Raw genomic sequence first — 16104 nt, forward strand, 5'->3', positions numbered from 1 at the left:
CTTGCCAAGGTGGTGGGAGAAAAATGGGGGCAGTTAACAAAAATGATAGCCCGCCCTCCTTCCTAGGAGGCAGGAGGGTCCAAACAAAAGAACCAGGGGAACTAGGGGAGTATTAGTGACCTGCCCCTCCCGGCCGCGTGGGGATGGCTAGAGAGAAGAGCTCAAGGCAAACATGGGAGGTAGAGGAAGGGAAAGAAGTGTTCAGGAAGGGGCAGACACGGGTGGGCAGAGGGGAAACAAACGGTGAGAGGAGGACCTCAGTTGCCAAGAAGGGGGGTGGGGATCTTCTTGGGCATATGAGAGCAGAGAGAGGGGAGAGAAGGGGCGTCAAGCCATGCGCCCCCCCCCGCCCCAAAGGGGGAGGCAGCAAATCCAAATTGCATCAAGGGGACAAAAGCAGCGACGAGCCAACAAAACAGCGCAAGGGGGAGCAGGACTGGCCACTGCGGCCAGAGACCCTGGTCCAGGGTAGGAGGTCGGGGGGGATCAGAGCGCGCGCACCCGCCCGCCCGCAGCAGCAGCCGCGGCCAGTGCCAGAGCAGGGACAGCTCTGCGCTGTTCCCCTCGCCGCTCCTTCCAGCAGCAGCAGGAGGAGGTTACTTCTCAGTGTCTGGTTACCAGAAGACACGCCTTGTGCTGCCTGGAAGCGTGTTGAACTAGGGGCTGGACGGGCAAGTACAGCAGGGAAAGCAGCTTCTGGGAAGCAGCAAGAAGCACGGTAAGGGAGATGCACGGATTCCTGCATCCCGAGGCAGCGGGGGCCAGTGCTGCACAGGGCCGAGTGGGGAGCCTACCCTCCCTGCTCGGGGAAGACTCGCTTCCTTTAGGCAACAGCTCCAGGCAGTGCGCGGACAAAGACAGGCCGACGGGGGAGGTATAAATAGTCACAGAATCAGGTTGCATCTGGGCCTAGTGGGGGGTGTTAAGGGGGATTCACTAGTGAGTGCTCAGGCCATAGTGCAAGGTGTAACGGCTCTATCCTGCTGGCGCCCTAATCTGCACTCGGTGGCGCTAGCTCCTCCCAGGCACGGTGCAGGGCACCAGCAGCCTGTCAGCACAGGCTGCGCCGTGCTCCTTGCAAGCCCGGGCCCAGCGCCAGAGCGCTGCAAGGAGCTCATCCTCGGGTCCGCCGCCTGCCCGCGCTTTGCCGTTCCATTGGGCGAAGGAGACGCCAGTTAAGCCGGCGGCCCCGGCCCAACCCCCGTGGACTTCCGCGCTTCCTGGTACCTAGAAAGCCCATGAGCCGCTGCTGAGGGCTCAGGTACCGAGGCTGCTGGCTGGAAGCTGCATCAGCCCCGCTGCATCCACCTTCTCTTTCATCCTAGGCGGTAAAAACCTTGCTGGAAGCATCGGCTAGTATTACGGGGCAGTTCCTCGTGTTTCAGGGAGCAACAGCCTCACTAGGCTCTTTGCCAGCAAATTCCTGCTTTGTAAGTGTCCGTGCTATTTTTTTAAAAGCTGCTTTGCTTTAAGTTGCCTTCATGTCAGTAATATAATATAGAGGGATACTGGGGGAGAAAAATTGAAGCATACCACCTCACTCCATTTAAATATAGTGGGCTGGCAGAGCTTTTTTGAGAGGGCACTCATGGGAACACTGGTAAGTAATCTGATAAATACTTTAATATTATATGTACATGTAAAATAATAAAACAAGGCTTGGCAGCACAATCGATATTGCCAAGCAGCTGCTGCCCTGGCTGGGCTGCAGGAACTACTCCACCTCACCTTCTTGTTATTTGGCAGAATCAAATAAGAGCACAGCTAGGGTGAAAACATTTCCTTTCTGAGCTGTCATCATCAAAAGGCATTTTTATGCATGAGGGGCAGGAAGGGTTTAACTTGTGCATACTACGGCCAGGCAACTTCTTCAGGACTCAGTTACTAAATTTTGTTGTGTCATAACTCCGATGGATTGCATTGCCTCTTGCTTCCTAGATAAAATTGTAATGGACTTGTCAACACTTTTGTAGGCGGCAAGTGACTTTTTTTGCTTCAGCATTTAATTCTGATGTAAGTTTATATTTACAGTTGTGGATCCAGGGAGGGAGGGAGAAGCACTGCAAAGTGTTGCTCAGTGGTTTTAAAAACAAACCATGAACAGGATAATATATTTGTTATGAAACTAAGTGTAATCACTCAAAGTTATATAAACCATCCTTATGCATTTACCCATACTTGCAAAAGTTCTCATTTTTACAACCCCAGTAGATTATTATAAATTTCTTGGGGATACTCATCCTTTCAGATCACACGATTAAACAGGGATTTCACAGTGGAATGTGTTCCGTAACAGAAACTCCAGTTGTTACTTAAGAGTTGAAAGTATTTACATTTAAATTTTAAAAATTGATGATATATTACAAACTTGTATAAGGTGCCTTGTAGGTACCTCTTTTTTTGCATCACCTCTTCCAGTAGTTAAGTAGACTGAGTATTTCATAGTATTCTGAAGCTCTTGTTTTATATAGTGACATTTCAGACAATTCCCTAAACATTGTGGAATCTGTTTGGTTAACTTTTCTGCTAATGAAGCATTCTACTATAGTTAAGGTGGTGTCACTACTGAAAATGTCTGTTATATATTGCACCTTTTTTTTTGGAAAATTCTAATTGACAAAAAAGTAAATGTTCTATAACAAACTAATAAACATAGCGGAACACTGATTGAGTCTTGCTTTCCTATTGGATACCATACAAATCTAACTTCTAGGAAGATGGATACTGGCCACAGAATACCATATCCATGGTAACATTGCTGAACTTTTGAAAATAAAGGGAATTACTTTTAATTTGAGTTTTAAAAAAGATTTTTATGGAATAAAATCTTTTGAGTTGGGTATTTCTGTATACTTAATGACCAGGTGGAGTTCCTTGAGCTTTTCTCTCTTCTATCCAGCCACTAGCTGCTAGGGAAGTGTCTTGTGTGAAGGCCATTAGGACACACCCTCAATTATATGAGCTATTTCCCAAGGCTTGAAAAATTTATCAGATCTACCTTCCTTAGGACTAAACCTACGTAGAGGATGATACTAAAGATAAACTTGAAGCTAGCCCTGTACCCCAGGCTGCTGATAAGAAGTAGGATCTGTCTCTGAACTCTCACTGTTCTCCACTGTTGGGGCAAAAATAATTGTTTCTTTTCCCCTAGCAGCTGCATTTTCTCCATCCTCTGTCCTGTTTTTTGTTGTTGTTTCTCAACTCCAGTGCCTACTGCTGCTGCTTAGAGCTTTCTCAAGCAGCAACAGAATGAAATTGACAAGACTAGGCATTTGCACTGCTTCTACTCAATATCCTCATACCAATTTCACACTAATGCTGTTTGAAAAAGCACTGAATAAGTAGCAGGGCACTGGAGTTCTGTTTGTAGACTCAGACAACACTGTTACATTTGGAAATTCATCTTCATGACCATAAGGGGCAGGTTATTTTTATATAAAATCTTAATTCTTATGGTTCCTAATTTATGAGGGAGAGTTTCCTTGTCTCTGGTGACTGAAATTGTCAAGCCGTGGATACCTCTTGTACAAATATTATTGCAGTAGTGACACTGGTCTCAGACTCATTCTACTTTGTGATTCTTACCCATACTTATCACAGATGCTTTTCTTATATTCTCCCTCTCTCTCCCCCCTCAACACATATATACCCATACACACTCTTTGGATCAAAGTTTGAGAATAGTTGCTGGCAGTCTTCAGAAAGCTGGCTGGTCGTCATATGCTGGCTTTCCTTATTTCCAGCTACGAAGTCACTTTAAAAAACAGCTAAACTATATTAAATACTTTCCTAATATTACTTTCCCATGTAATGATCACTGTAGTTGCTACAAGACAGTTATGTGATTATAAATGAAAGGGGAGGTGTTTGATTGCAAATGGCAGGAGAGTTTGTCCACGAGATAGTCTCTCTATTTAGATGTGGTCCATCCTAGGAAAATTCTTGAACATATAAAGAGGTATCATTGATGCTATATATTAATTTTGTATATGTTAAAATAATGAATGCAACAGATTTGAGATTTAAATGGTCTGTCTGAGGTCAGGAAATTCAGACTTTGACTTTCCACTGGAATTGTAACTGTGTTACTTTCATGGGCTCTGTGCATTTTGCTGGGTCTTTCATTCCATGATCCCATGCGTGAATATGTATAGATTCCACTTAGCTGATTGTCACAGGGGCTATATGGTTTGTCATCTTAGGCTAGTTAGGCCCATCTTCTGAGTACTGATTGGTAGTATTATAGATAGCACTTATCAGATAAGTGAATTTAAATACCTAGGATCAATGGTTGCTGAATATGGTACCCTCCCGAGTAATGCCCAGCATTGTACCACTCTGGTTGGTACAAATGGCAGGAGATGTCTCTGTGATAAAAAGATGCCAATAAAGTTAAAAGGGAAGAGTGTTTAAAACTGTAACTTAACCAATCCTATATGTATAGAACAGAGACTTGCCCAGCCACAAGAAGAGAAATGAGTGTGCTCTCCAACACGGAAATGAAGATGTTGAGATGGTCAAATGGTTGGACACTCTGTGATAGGAAACAAAATGAGGTTGTGGGGGACCTAATGTGGGTTGTCTCAACTGAAGACAAATTGAGAGAGGTGAGGCTACGTTAGTATGGGCATATCTAGTGGAGACCCAGGAGTTATATTGGTAGTGATCGTGGATGGAAGATAACTAAGGGGAAGGCTAAAGTCTCAGAACATTGACCAGATATCAATGGACCTTAGGGAGACCAATTGTATAACAGCCAGGCATACAAGCATGAGTTTTGGAAGAAGGCTATACAAGTTGCTGACTCCAAATAGGGAAATGGCAAGAAAGAGGAAGAAGACGACTTATCCGATAAACAGTATCTCAGTCACATTTTAATACAACCGTTTTGTTTCACTCTTTAAAAAATCTCTTCTGCTCACCGACAGTGACAAAGCTGATAAGAACTATCATTTTCTTTATTTATAAGTCATTTTCATGCTATTAGATCCTTGAATTCTTCAACATTGTCAGATTATTTATATAGCTATGAAGAGACTAGCCAGATCCTCAATGGGTGTAAACATAATTCCACTGGCTTAAATTACCACTTCACACTAGCTAAAGATTTGGCTCATGGTTCATATTTTCAAAAATGGCCTCAAGTTGCATCATCCATAATTACATAACCCAGTATATTCATTATGCAATTTTCAATGACCAAGTTTTTTTTGCCTTCAAAAGACTCATTTGTACATAAAAGTTTATTGTCGGGGCGAAAATGCTTGTCTAATTCTGCTTCTGATGTCAGTGAATGTGTAGGTGAGGATTAATTTTAAACCACAAAAATGAATGTATTATTTAATTTTTTAAAAACTTACATTGCAGGAGGATTTTTTTTCCACTGAGGAAACATTTGAAACATTGCACATTTATGGACCTAATACTGCCACATTTGCCCCAGTTTTCCAACGATTCAAATAATACAACATTAGCTAGCTGAGTGGGAGAGGTACGTTCTCTGATGTTTGCTCTGCATGTACGTAAGGCTTTGTAGCAGGGTTCACTACTTCCTGCACTGACTCATGGCTTATCTGGGGATTGGCTCACCACTGATCAGACGTCCCTTCCAGCAGTTGCTCAGCCCACTGTTTTAATATCACCATCTAGGACTCTTGGTAGTAATCTTTTTTGTTACTTGTCCCTCCATCCAGGTCACTTTAATTCTCCACTTCAGGGGATGGGAGGGATGGCCATTAGTGTCTTTCTAGGTAAGCTGTCCCTCTGCTGTTCCAGTCAATTCTCTGTTCTACATCCAAGGCTGTGCCACTTTTCTGGTAGGGGAACTTAGACCTTCCCTCTGTTACAGGTTCTAGCCCAGAGATCCTATGCTCTGCAACTATGATCTACTTCTAGACTTAGCTGCTACTAATCTGAGCTCTGTTTTACTTCCTCTCTCTGTCCTCTCACACCTCTGGGTTTACTACCTGTCAGAGATTCCTCTGCTCTGTGGCTACTTCTCCAACGCTGTAATCTCTAACCAACATCCCTCCTGTTGACTATTTCCCCCTGCCATAGGTGCCAACTTTTCCTGGTGCAGGTGGGTGCTTGACGTCCCCTGACTCCCCCCCTACCCTGCCCCCATTCCAGCCCCTTCCCCAAAGTCCCTGCCCCAGCCCTGCCCCCATTCCAACCCCTTCCCTAAAGTCCTCGCCCCAGCCCTGCCTCCTCCCCTGAGCGCACTGTGTTCCCGCTTCTCCCCCCTACCTACAGCTTGTTATGCCGCAAAACAGCTGTTTCACAGTGGCAAGTGCTGGGAGGAGAAGCAGGGACGCTGCATGCTCAGGGGAGGAGACAGGTGAGCTGGGGCGGGGAGCTTGACTGCTGGTGGGTGTTCCAGCCCCATAGCACCTATGAAGTTAGTCCCTATACCCCCTGCAAGTCCTTTCTGTTCTCTGCTTCTTAGTTTTATTGAATCCCTGCCTGTTTCTGCCCAGGTAAGCTTCATCCTTAATTAAGCCTTATTGATCCTTGGCTCCCAGGGGCAACCTATGTGGTTAATTGGCCCATCTAGCATACCTTAACCCCTTAAAGACTGGTGTGGGTGAACACTCCATCACAGGCTCTTTCTATGCAGGGCTTTTTTGCACCAATGTAGCTATACAGCACCAATGTAAGATGGAGCATGCACTCATGGAGTTTATCTACATTATTTGGGCTGCTACTCTGAAACTTGTACATTGATGTAGTCACACTGGTGCAAATTTCCCAATTCTAGATAAATCCTAAAACAGTAGGTACAGTACCTGGAGGGCTACATATTCATTTGTATGACAACATGTGATGATGGGGTGTACAAATATCATATTAGGCAGCAAGGGTTGTTAGGCTAATAGAGGCCAAATCAGCTCCATGCTGTGGCATCTGAAGCTGGTGTCATTCTTTGAGGGAGGAGTTAAAAAGGGAGAACCCAGCTCAGGTGCTGCCTTAGTGGGAGGGAGAGCAGACTTTGAGTTCTTTCTGTGAGGAGAGACGGTTGGCTGGGGCTAAGAACTGGGAAGACTGCTCTTAACAGGGTCCTTTCTAGGTAAGGGATGAGTTTTTATTTTATTTTTTCATGTATATTGTGGATTTCAGCGGGTGGAATTCTTGTACTGGACTTTTTTGGGTAGACTCCATGTCTAGATCTTTGCAGCTGCATTTTGGACTTGGGAAGGAGTGGAGCTGTTGTGTGGCCTAGCGTGGAGGGCTGTGTCACCTCACCTGGGAAAGAGTTGGAGGCTGGGCAGAGCAGTGGAAGACCAGGAGGACAACACAGGCAGGACAACGAATGTGCCATGCCAAAATGGGGCATGTTTCTACATACTAATTAAGGAACAGATTGGGCATATAGTATATTCAATGGCAATAGTATATTTTTATTATACTATTATAATATTAGCCAGTATTAGCCAAACAGAGCTGTGCTATATCTCAGTGGTTTATGGAAAAGGTAATATATTATCATAAATGTTCAACAGTAAGGGGCAATGACTGAAGATTAGTTAACTTTTACTTAGTGTGTGATATCTAGGTTTGACAGTTAAGGACACAGTCAAGTGTCTATGTCCTTGTTTCTATATTTTCATGCATTCCCTTGTACATTTTATCTTCATATCAGATTAAAGCTCAGATAAGCTCCAGTTGCTGCATATATATTTGTACATGTGTGAGCACAGTAGTTACTTTTATGATTCTTGAAGTAGGCCCTCCTAATAACTTAGTGTCATCTAAACTATTATGTCTTTAATAGTAAATTCCTGTCTTTATATAATAAAATATATAAATGAAAAATCTATTTTTTGAGTACTACTGTAATGGTACAGAATTCTGTGTTTTGGATTATTACTGTACAATTTCTATAAAGATGTTAAAAATGTTCCCATTTATATAATAATGATATGCTGCATTGCTTTGTTAGCATTCTGAATTAGTGTCCTGAAAATTAATGTACTGAATGCTCCATGGAAGGCTAACCACTAATGTGTCTTCAGGATCAATCTATCATTAATTGTTTGTTTGTTGTTTGTTTGTGTTATCATAGCACCTTGGGGCCTTGACTTATGACTAGGGCTCCTTTGTGCTACATATTGTACAAATACAAAACAAAAAGACAGTCCCTGTCTCAAAGACTTTACAGTCTAAGTATAAGACGAGACAACAGATACCTATAGAGACTGTTGAGGGAATACAAGGAAACAGTAAGACAATAGCATGATAGGCTATAGCAGTGGTTCCCAAGCTTGTTCCGCCGCTTGTGCAGGGAAAGCCTGTGGCGGGCCGGCCGGTTTGTTTACCTGCCGCATCCGCAGGTTCGGCCGATCGCGGCTCCCAGTGGCCGCGGTTTGCTGCTCCAGGCCAATGGGAGCTGTGGAAGTGGCGGCCAGAACCACTGGGCTATAGGCACACCAATCGCTTAGCTCTTGATACTGAATGAGAGGTGATAGGCAGGGAGGGGATAGGCTGTGAAGGGCCTTGAAAGTGAAAATAAGTTGCTTATGTTTGGGATAGAGACGAGAGCTGCTGGAGGGATGCAAAGAGAGGGATCATGTGGTCAAGTGGCAGGCTAGAAAAATAATCTTTGCAGCTGCATTATGAAAGGATATGAGCAGAGCAAGGTTGCATTTGTCAGGGCCAGAGAAAAGGATGCTGAAGAAATGGAGATGTGACCTAATGAGAGTTTTAGATGTGCGGATGGATAGGAAAGGCCATATTTTAGAGATGTTATACAGAAAGAATGTGAGAGAGTTATATATAGCCTGGGTGTGAAGACCTAGAGAGAGGTCTGAGTAGAAGATAATGTCTAGGTTATGGGGCTGAGTACAGGCAGGATGTTGGTGTTGGGAAGGGATTGGGAGACGGGAAGATAAAGATCTGGTTTAGTCATGCTGAGTGTGAGCTGACAGCTAGACATCCATGAGGAGATGTTAGAAAGATGTGCTGAAAATTTAGTTTGGACAGAAGACGACCAGTCTGGTATGGAGAGAGAGAGCTGTGTGTTGTCAGCATACAGATGTTGTTGAATTGGTTTATGGATGAGATTACTCAGAGATAAAGTATAGTGGGAGTAAAGAAAGGTGTCCTGAATAGAGCCCTGTGGAATCCAGACAAAAAATGGGGAGCGGAGGAGGGAGGGAGATTAAGATCCTCTGAAGGACATGCTGAAGGAGAAATTGGTGAGGTGGGAGGAGAACGGGGAGAGGACAGAGTCATAGAGGCCAAAGGAGGTCAAGATTTCAAGAAGGATATGGTTGACTGTGTCAAAGGTGGCTGATGGGTGAAGGAGAATGGAGTACTGGGTTGGAGATTTGGCTAAAAAGAGGTAATTAGAGGTTTTGGAAGGAGCAGTTTCAGTTGACAGCAAGGTGAGGAAACCAGTTAGTAGAGAATCTAGAATGGAATTGGGGGAGAGGGACTCCAAACTGCAGTTGTAGAAAGGGGCTTTGGGATGAAAGGGAGATGGGAAGGTAGCTGGGGAGTCATGCAGAATCAAGTTTTTTGTTTTGTTTTGTTTTTTTGGCTTTTTGTTAAGATGGGAGAGACTAAAACATGTTTGTGTTAGGAAGGGAAGAACCAGAGAAGAGTAAATGATTAAGGAGCTTTGCATGGCAAGTGATGAGAGTGAGTGTGAGGGAGAACAGGAGATGGGATGACATCATTAGGCTGGTGGAGAGGTTAGAGGAGGAGAGCTGATGAGACTTCTGTGTCTGTGACCAGGGGAGAGAATGGTAGGGAGGGAAGGGAAGGCAAGGCAAGCTGATGGGATTAGAAGGGAGTTGGAAAATTTTAGGGTTAGAGGAGACCAAGGTAAGCCATGTTTTGGTAGATCAGTTTCCTATATGAAAACATTAGGTAAATTTTATCTAATTTCCACTCAAACAACAGTTCTTTGCTATTCTGTTTTCTACCCTCTAAAATCTCTCTCATAAGTATAGTTGAAGAATACCACTGTTTTCAATATCAGCTTAGAAAGTTGGTTCCTATTTTTTCAATGTAAATGTCTTTCTTGGCTGTTTCAAAGCAAGGGTTTTCATGCAACTCAAACAACAATTTGCTATTTAGTTTTATCTGTATGGCTTGTTGTGGTGTTTATTTGAATGCTGGTAGGCAGGTTTCCAGAGATTCTTGTTTTGCCTCTTCCTGAGCTTTTGTCTACATTCTCTTTTCCTTAAAAAGATAGGTCTTCTAATCTATTAGTATAGATGAGTTTAGATTTTACTGTATTTTCTTATGTAACTAATCCTTACGCAAGTGAGTGTGCCATTGAAGTTGGTGTGACAGATTTCTGTTACCAATCTGCGTGAGGCGTCAGGTGATCAGGCTGAGGCCACAGGATCGTTAAGGGAGGAGATGACGTAACACAACACGTGTCTAAATTTTAAAGCTTTATTGATAAAATAATATAACAGCGGAGAGTGCTGGGTGGGGGGTTCCCCATGTCACTTAGAGGAAGGAAGAAAGTGTTAGTGCCCCAAGCCCTAACCCACTTTCATACTCTCACACGCACTACATGAGGCTGGCCAGGCCTGGGTGTAACGTAAGAAAAAGAGGGGGAAGGGTGAACGGGAGTTCTGTCCTGTGTTTACAGGTCATCCAGGTCCATGGTGATCTCCAAGTTGCTCCAGCTCTCAGGAGGGTTTTAATTCCTGGGCTCCTTGGTGCTTCGTTCAGGGACTTCTGCTCCTGGTGCCCTCTGTGCCAGTCCAAACCAGCTTTCCATGGTGTCTTCAGTTTTCTCAAAACACCCCAGCTTCAGGGATGCAAGGCTCGGCTCCCCCTCTTGTCGTCTCGCTGGTGTTTTCAATCTCTGCAGTCTTGGACCTTGTTTTCTTCTTTGCTGGCCTTGCTGCTTTGCAGGTCTGTGCAGTGGGGTTTTTCTTTCTTATGGCTGCTTGGGCACATTCACGCCTCCGTCTTTCTCGGCTGTCAGCCAGGTCTCAGCTGTGATCAGTGTCCTTGGACTGGGGCCATTGTCTTATCGTTGGACTGAGCTTGCTAGCTGCAGTGTTGAGTTAACCCATTCTCTGCTCTCTTTCTCCTTCCCCCTTTGGCCTCTTGCACCTTGCAAAAGAATCTTTCACTCTTCACTCACACCTCTGACCCTCCCCAAAATGCTTTGTGATGCTTGCAACAGCGTTAGCAATATACAATGCTGATCTGCCTTCCCCAGGGGACCCCTTGAGGGAGGGGACCATCGGGGTGTGACATTGGTGGGACCATTCATGTAATACGAATGCAGGATTGGGCTCTTATGACAATCATGCATTGTATAGCCCTGAATAACTGGACACAAGTTGTTGACCCCCAACCCCTGCTACATTTTCAGGTTTATGGGGAACAACTTAATGAAGAGAGTGAAAAGATAACATGGGAAGGGAGGGAAATAAAACAAACATTAGACGAAAGATTGAAAAAAAAAAAAAACTAATGGTGAGGCAGATCAGAGAAAAGGGGGAAAAAACATGCTGTCAAAGAGGAAGACGGAACAGATTTCAGCAGAATGAAAGATGAGCCCAGGAAAATAAGTTATAGAAAAATCTACATAACAGTAAAAATAAATTAACATTTTGTATTCATTTTAGTGAATTTAACATTTAAAAGAAGATATTGTTTTAGACTGAGAAATATTCTGAACTTACAAAAAGGAGCCCAACATTGATGCGAAATAATCCCTCCCACTACTTCAGGTCTTACTCATGGGGGATGTGGAGTGAGGAGGGAAATGTTTGTAATTTTGCCTTTAAAAAGTCTCAGGCTTTTCTTTCAAAGCTGAATGTCAAGCTGCTTCCCTCCCTAGTGTCCAAGTGCAACCCCCTTTCAATTAAAAAGGAAAAAAAGTCACTGCATGGCTTCTGCCCTCAGTTCACAGCAATGAAGAGTGCACCTCAGATCTCACTTGAATCCCTGCAAATAATTGTTTTTTTTCCAAAATACCAAAAGGCATTATTTCACACCAAAAAAAAATTATTTTCAAGTTAACTAGTTACATTTAGCTAAAATTTTATAATAAAGCAACAAAAGGGGTGGCTTTAAAATGTGTATTGATGTCCCTAAGGTAGTCAATTCCTAATCCAGTTTAACTGGTTTGATTTTAAAAAACATCACCACACAAAACACTTACTTTTCTTAGTGCAGTTTCAAAATGTCCAGCGATCATCCACCTAGAAAGTGTAGGCTAATGTTAATAACTTTAGCGAACACCTTTAATTGTAGTTTATTTACTGGGTGCCTATCCAAACAGAGTACATATGCTTACATCCTGATTTGTTTTTGCCCTGTTAGAAAATTATCTTGCTATACATGTTGTTATAAGACTAGTGTTAGCTTCATAAACTGAGCCCATATGTGCTCATTAAAGGTCTGATTCCAAAAGATGTTGAACACCTGCAACTCCCACTGACTTGGATGGGAGTTGCAGGTGCTCATCAGCTTTACAGATGAGGAACTAATTTAGAAAATTGAAATCCTCCCCTGACATGCCTAAATAATTACTTCTTGTGAAATTACTGAAAGGGTGGTGTCTGTTTGGCTGTGCAGATCTATGTCCAGTTTTGGAATAAACAAGACAATTTTTATATCTCTCAACTTCCTCCTACAGTGTTTATTTGGCTGGAAAAAATGGCTGATGCTAAAGGGTAAATGTTAGGATCATAGTAATCAGGGTGGATAAAAAAAATAAAAAATGAGATTGAAATCAAATACAGCTTTATTAAAAATTATTTAATAGGTTGTCATTTCAAATTTAATTTAAATAGTTATTTTAAATAGTTATTTAACTATTAGTTATTTATTAAAATTTAAATTAAATGCAAAAAGAATTTAGTAGTACATATTTGCTGCCAAGTTTTAAAGAGAGTCAAACCACTGACCTGGTGGAAGGCACTTGGTAAGCACTTGGAACTAGAGTATGAAGTGCTAAGCTAGCTTTTGACAGCAATTGTAGAGAGAATATTTTCTTCACTACAGTTTATTCAGCTAATTCAGTTAACTGACTCATTCATTCAAGTTAAGAATCTTCTCTCCCCCCTGAAAAAAGTAGGAAAGCTTGTTTTCATCTTCCAATCTATGAATAAACAACAAGGTGTGAGATGATGAAATCTACTGGCTCTAAAATCTTGATGGACATGGTGACCAGAAATAATCAGTTAAGTTTATTAACTACAGATAATAGTTCCTTTGTTTAATAAATCAGTTAGTTTTAAATGTAAAATAATGTTTTGATCAACTTTTTTTGATAAACATTTTTTCTTATCTATTCTGCACATGTAATTATTTTTTAACCCCCCCCTTTTTACTTGCTGGGTATTTCCTTCACGGGGATGACTGCAAACAGCCGTTAATATGTAGGATTACTCTTGAGTCATGATAATACTTCATTAAACTTCTGTTAAATTAGACAAAACAGTCAGAGGTTGATTGTCTCACTCCTGCCTGTCCACCGTCACAACTGGCACCTTAGTAATGCAGTCTCATTGGAAAGGCTAAAGACTGAATAGGCAGGGAACCTGGGGTAGTAACTTCAGGTCAGGGCAGAAGCATGTTGGCAGGGCAGTGTGAGAAAGCTTACACTGTCTATGCCTGCTCAGTCTATAGGGACATCAGTCTGGAATTTCTCACCATTTTAAATTCACTTGAACGTTTCTTTAAAGGAAATGAAAACAATATTAAAAAATAGGCACAGCTATTAAAACCAATGACAATTTATAGTAACAATCATTATCACAACAGTCTACATGGATTGTGTCTATTTTTGAGTCATCTATTTGGGAGACTCACTTTTTATTAGTTATGCTGATTTAAAATGGAATGCAAGGCAACCTGATCCCATGGTAATAGCCTCATATAGTTCTTCAATACAAAACATCACAGATTGGATTACGTCTCTTCATGGGTTTTACATCTCAAACACTGTCTGATGGCAGTGTATAGAGCATTTCACACTTACTACCAAGCTTTACTTTTTTTATCCATCTGTTAGCCTGAAGTCTCTGGACTTCTACTTAAGTAGAGTCTTCTTCGATCTTATTTTCCGAAGAGCAAGTGCTCGAACTACTAAGCAGTTTGAACCTAAGGATCGAAGTCCTGGTGTCCTGTTAGTTGTGGATGTGACCTCAAATCCTCTCACGACCTAAGATAAAAACCTTTGTGCTAGTGGTATCATCCCCTGAACTCGTGTACAGTTACTAGAAACTAATTACTGTCTTGAAGTAAAGTTGTACTTTGGATAAGTCTCCCCAGCTGCCAGTCACTTCAAAGGGGGCTTCTTATTCTTAGCTGAGGACAGAATTTGACCCTTGTAGACCAGAATTATTTATTCGATAAGGGAAGATGGAAAATGTTAGCACAGAAGAAAGACAAAGGCGGAATCTAGACACTAAACACTGTGGAGCTAGATTTCACTAACTACTGAGTGTTAAATTGGCTGCACTCTCATGGGGATCATGCAGTATTGAAGTGGCCTGTGCAATGCTTGCTGGGCACAAACATTCTACAGTGCAGCTGGGTGGCTAGAGTCAAATTTGAGTAAGGGCCTTAGCTCAGTCCCTGCTCAGTGCTTTAGCCAGTTGCATGGCCAGATCTAGCCTGAGTCCTTCACTGCCTCTAGATCAGTAATTCTCAACCTTCTCAGACTGCTGTACCCCTTTCAGGAGTCTGATTTGTCTTGCATACCCCAAGTTTCACCTCACTTAAACTTCTTGCTTACAAAAATCAGACATAAAAGTGTCACAGCACACTATTACTGAAAAATTACGTACTTTCTCATTTTTACCATATAATTATAAAATAAATTAATTGGAATGTAAATTTTGTACTTATATGTCAGTGTGATAATTGAGTCTGTTTTTAATTGGTGAGCCTTGTTTGAAGCCCAAGTCCTGTTGCTCAGGGCTGAAGCCCTGCTTGCCACCCGCTACTGTTGGCCTGCATTTGCAACCCCCCTAAACTCATCCTGTGGACCCCCTTGGGGACTGCAGTCCCACAGTTTGAGAAATACTGATCTAGTTGAGTACCCTCAGTGGTGCACGTGCCCCTGGTTGAGAACCATGGCTCTGGACTACCCGATACTGCCCTAACTGGCTGGAGAAAGAATGAGCTGGATTAGAACTGAGGCAGAGTTCAAGAGGCTGGCCTTGTCTCATGTTGCTGAAGTTGTTGTGGACATGGTGTGTAGCCTCTTTTCTGGACACCAGACCTGCTGTGGTTTTGCTGAGCAGAGCTGAGGCCACAGCTTAGCTCACTTAGCTCCTTCCCCTTCATTCATGTGTACCTGTTCAAGTGGCTAAGAATAGCAGGGCTTGAACTCATCCATTAAAGGAGCTCTAGTAGTTTTGTTGTGGCTGAGGTATGGGGAAAGGCACAAATAAAACGGGAGGGAGTTTTGGTTGCAAATAGATCCTGAGATAGGGAAGAAAGATGCTCTTCTCTTTGCATCCAGTCTGGTTTTTATCACATGGTTTAAGGATTCACTTGGAAGAATCATCCCTGTTAAGGATGCATTCATTAAGGACTTGCTTACTTAAACCCTGAAGAAGTTTGAAGTCAATGAAAGAAAATGTAGAAAACTTGTATTTGTGTTTTGTTTTTGATTGGCTTTTTGTGTACAAGGCTAGTAAACCATGGTAGTTAATCAGTTTGACAACTTTCCCCTATGTATTTTGGATCTGTCTTTGCATTTTGAAGTACATATGTGCGTGAAAGAGGGCGCCTCCGACCCAAAGACACAAATTAAAATAAATCTGATACATCTTACTTTGTTCTGAAGCTACTTGTCGCAGTGCTCCTTGAAAGTGAAGGCAAAACAAGAACTTTCCATCCCCAGTTGTCTTGGCAGTATTGCCTGATGGATAGAGTAGACGACTTAAGAGATGTGGGTTCTGTTCCTGGCTCTGCCACTAGTCTACTCAGTGACCGTGGGCAGGCGTTCTATGCCTCAGTTTCCCCATCTGTAAAATAGAGATAATGATACTGACCTCCTTTGTAAAACGCTTTGAGATCTATATACTGAAAAGCACTATAGAAGAGAGAGGTGGTATTATTATTACTGGTAGCAGAACACAATTTCTCATGCTGTTTCAGAAGGCTTTG

At 42.6% G+C, this 16104-nt stretch overlaps 1 protein-coding gene across 2 annotated transcripts in view; it reads left to right on the top strand.

The window, feature by feature from the left end:
• The first annotated feature begins 430 nt into the window (after nt 1–430).
• Nucleotides 431–16104, top strand: part of GPD2 (glycerol-3-phosphate dehydrogenase 2) — a 123571-nt gene continuing 107897 nt past the window's right edge. The window contains exons 1-2 of one of the 2 annotated variants that reach the window (XM_074967369.1): nt 431–718; nt 1326–1430. The gene's annotated coding sequence lies outside the window, so the exon portion shown is untranslated. The remainder of the gene's footprint in view (nt 719–1325; nt 1431–16104) is intronic. The other variant, XM_074967368.1, reaches the window with a different exon arrangement.

Source organism: Natator depressus, chromosome 11, assembly GCF_965152275.1.
Source record: "Natator depressus isolate rNatDep1 chromosome 11, rNatDep2.hap1, whole genome shotgun sequence".
Taxonomy (NCBI): Eukaryota; Metazoa; Chordata; order Testudines; family Cheloniidae; genus Natator; species Natator depressus.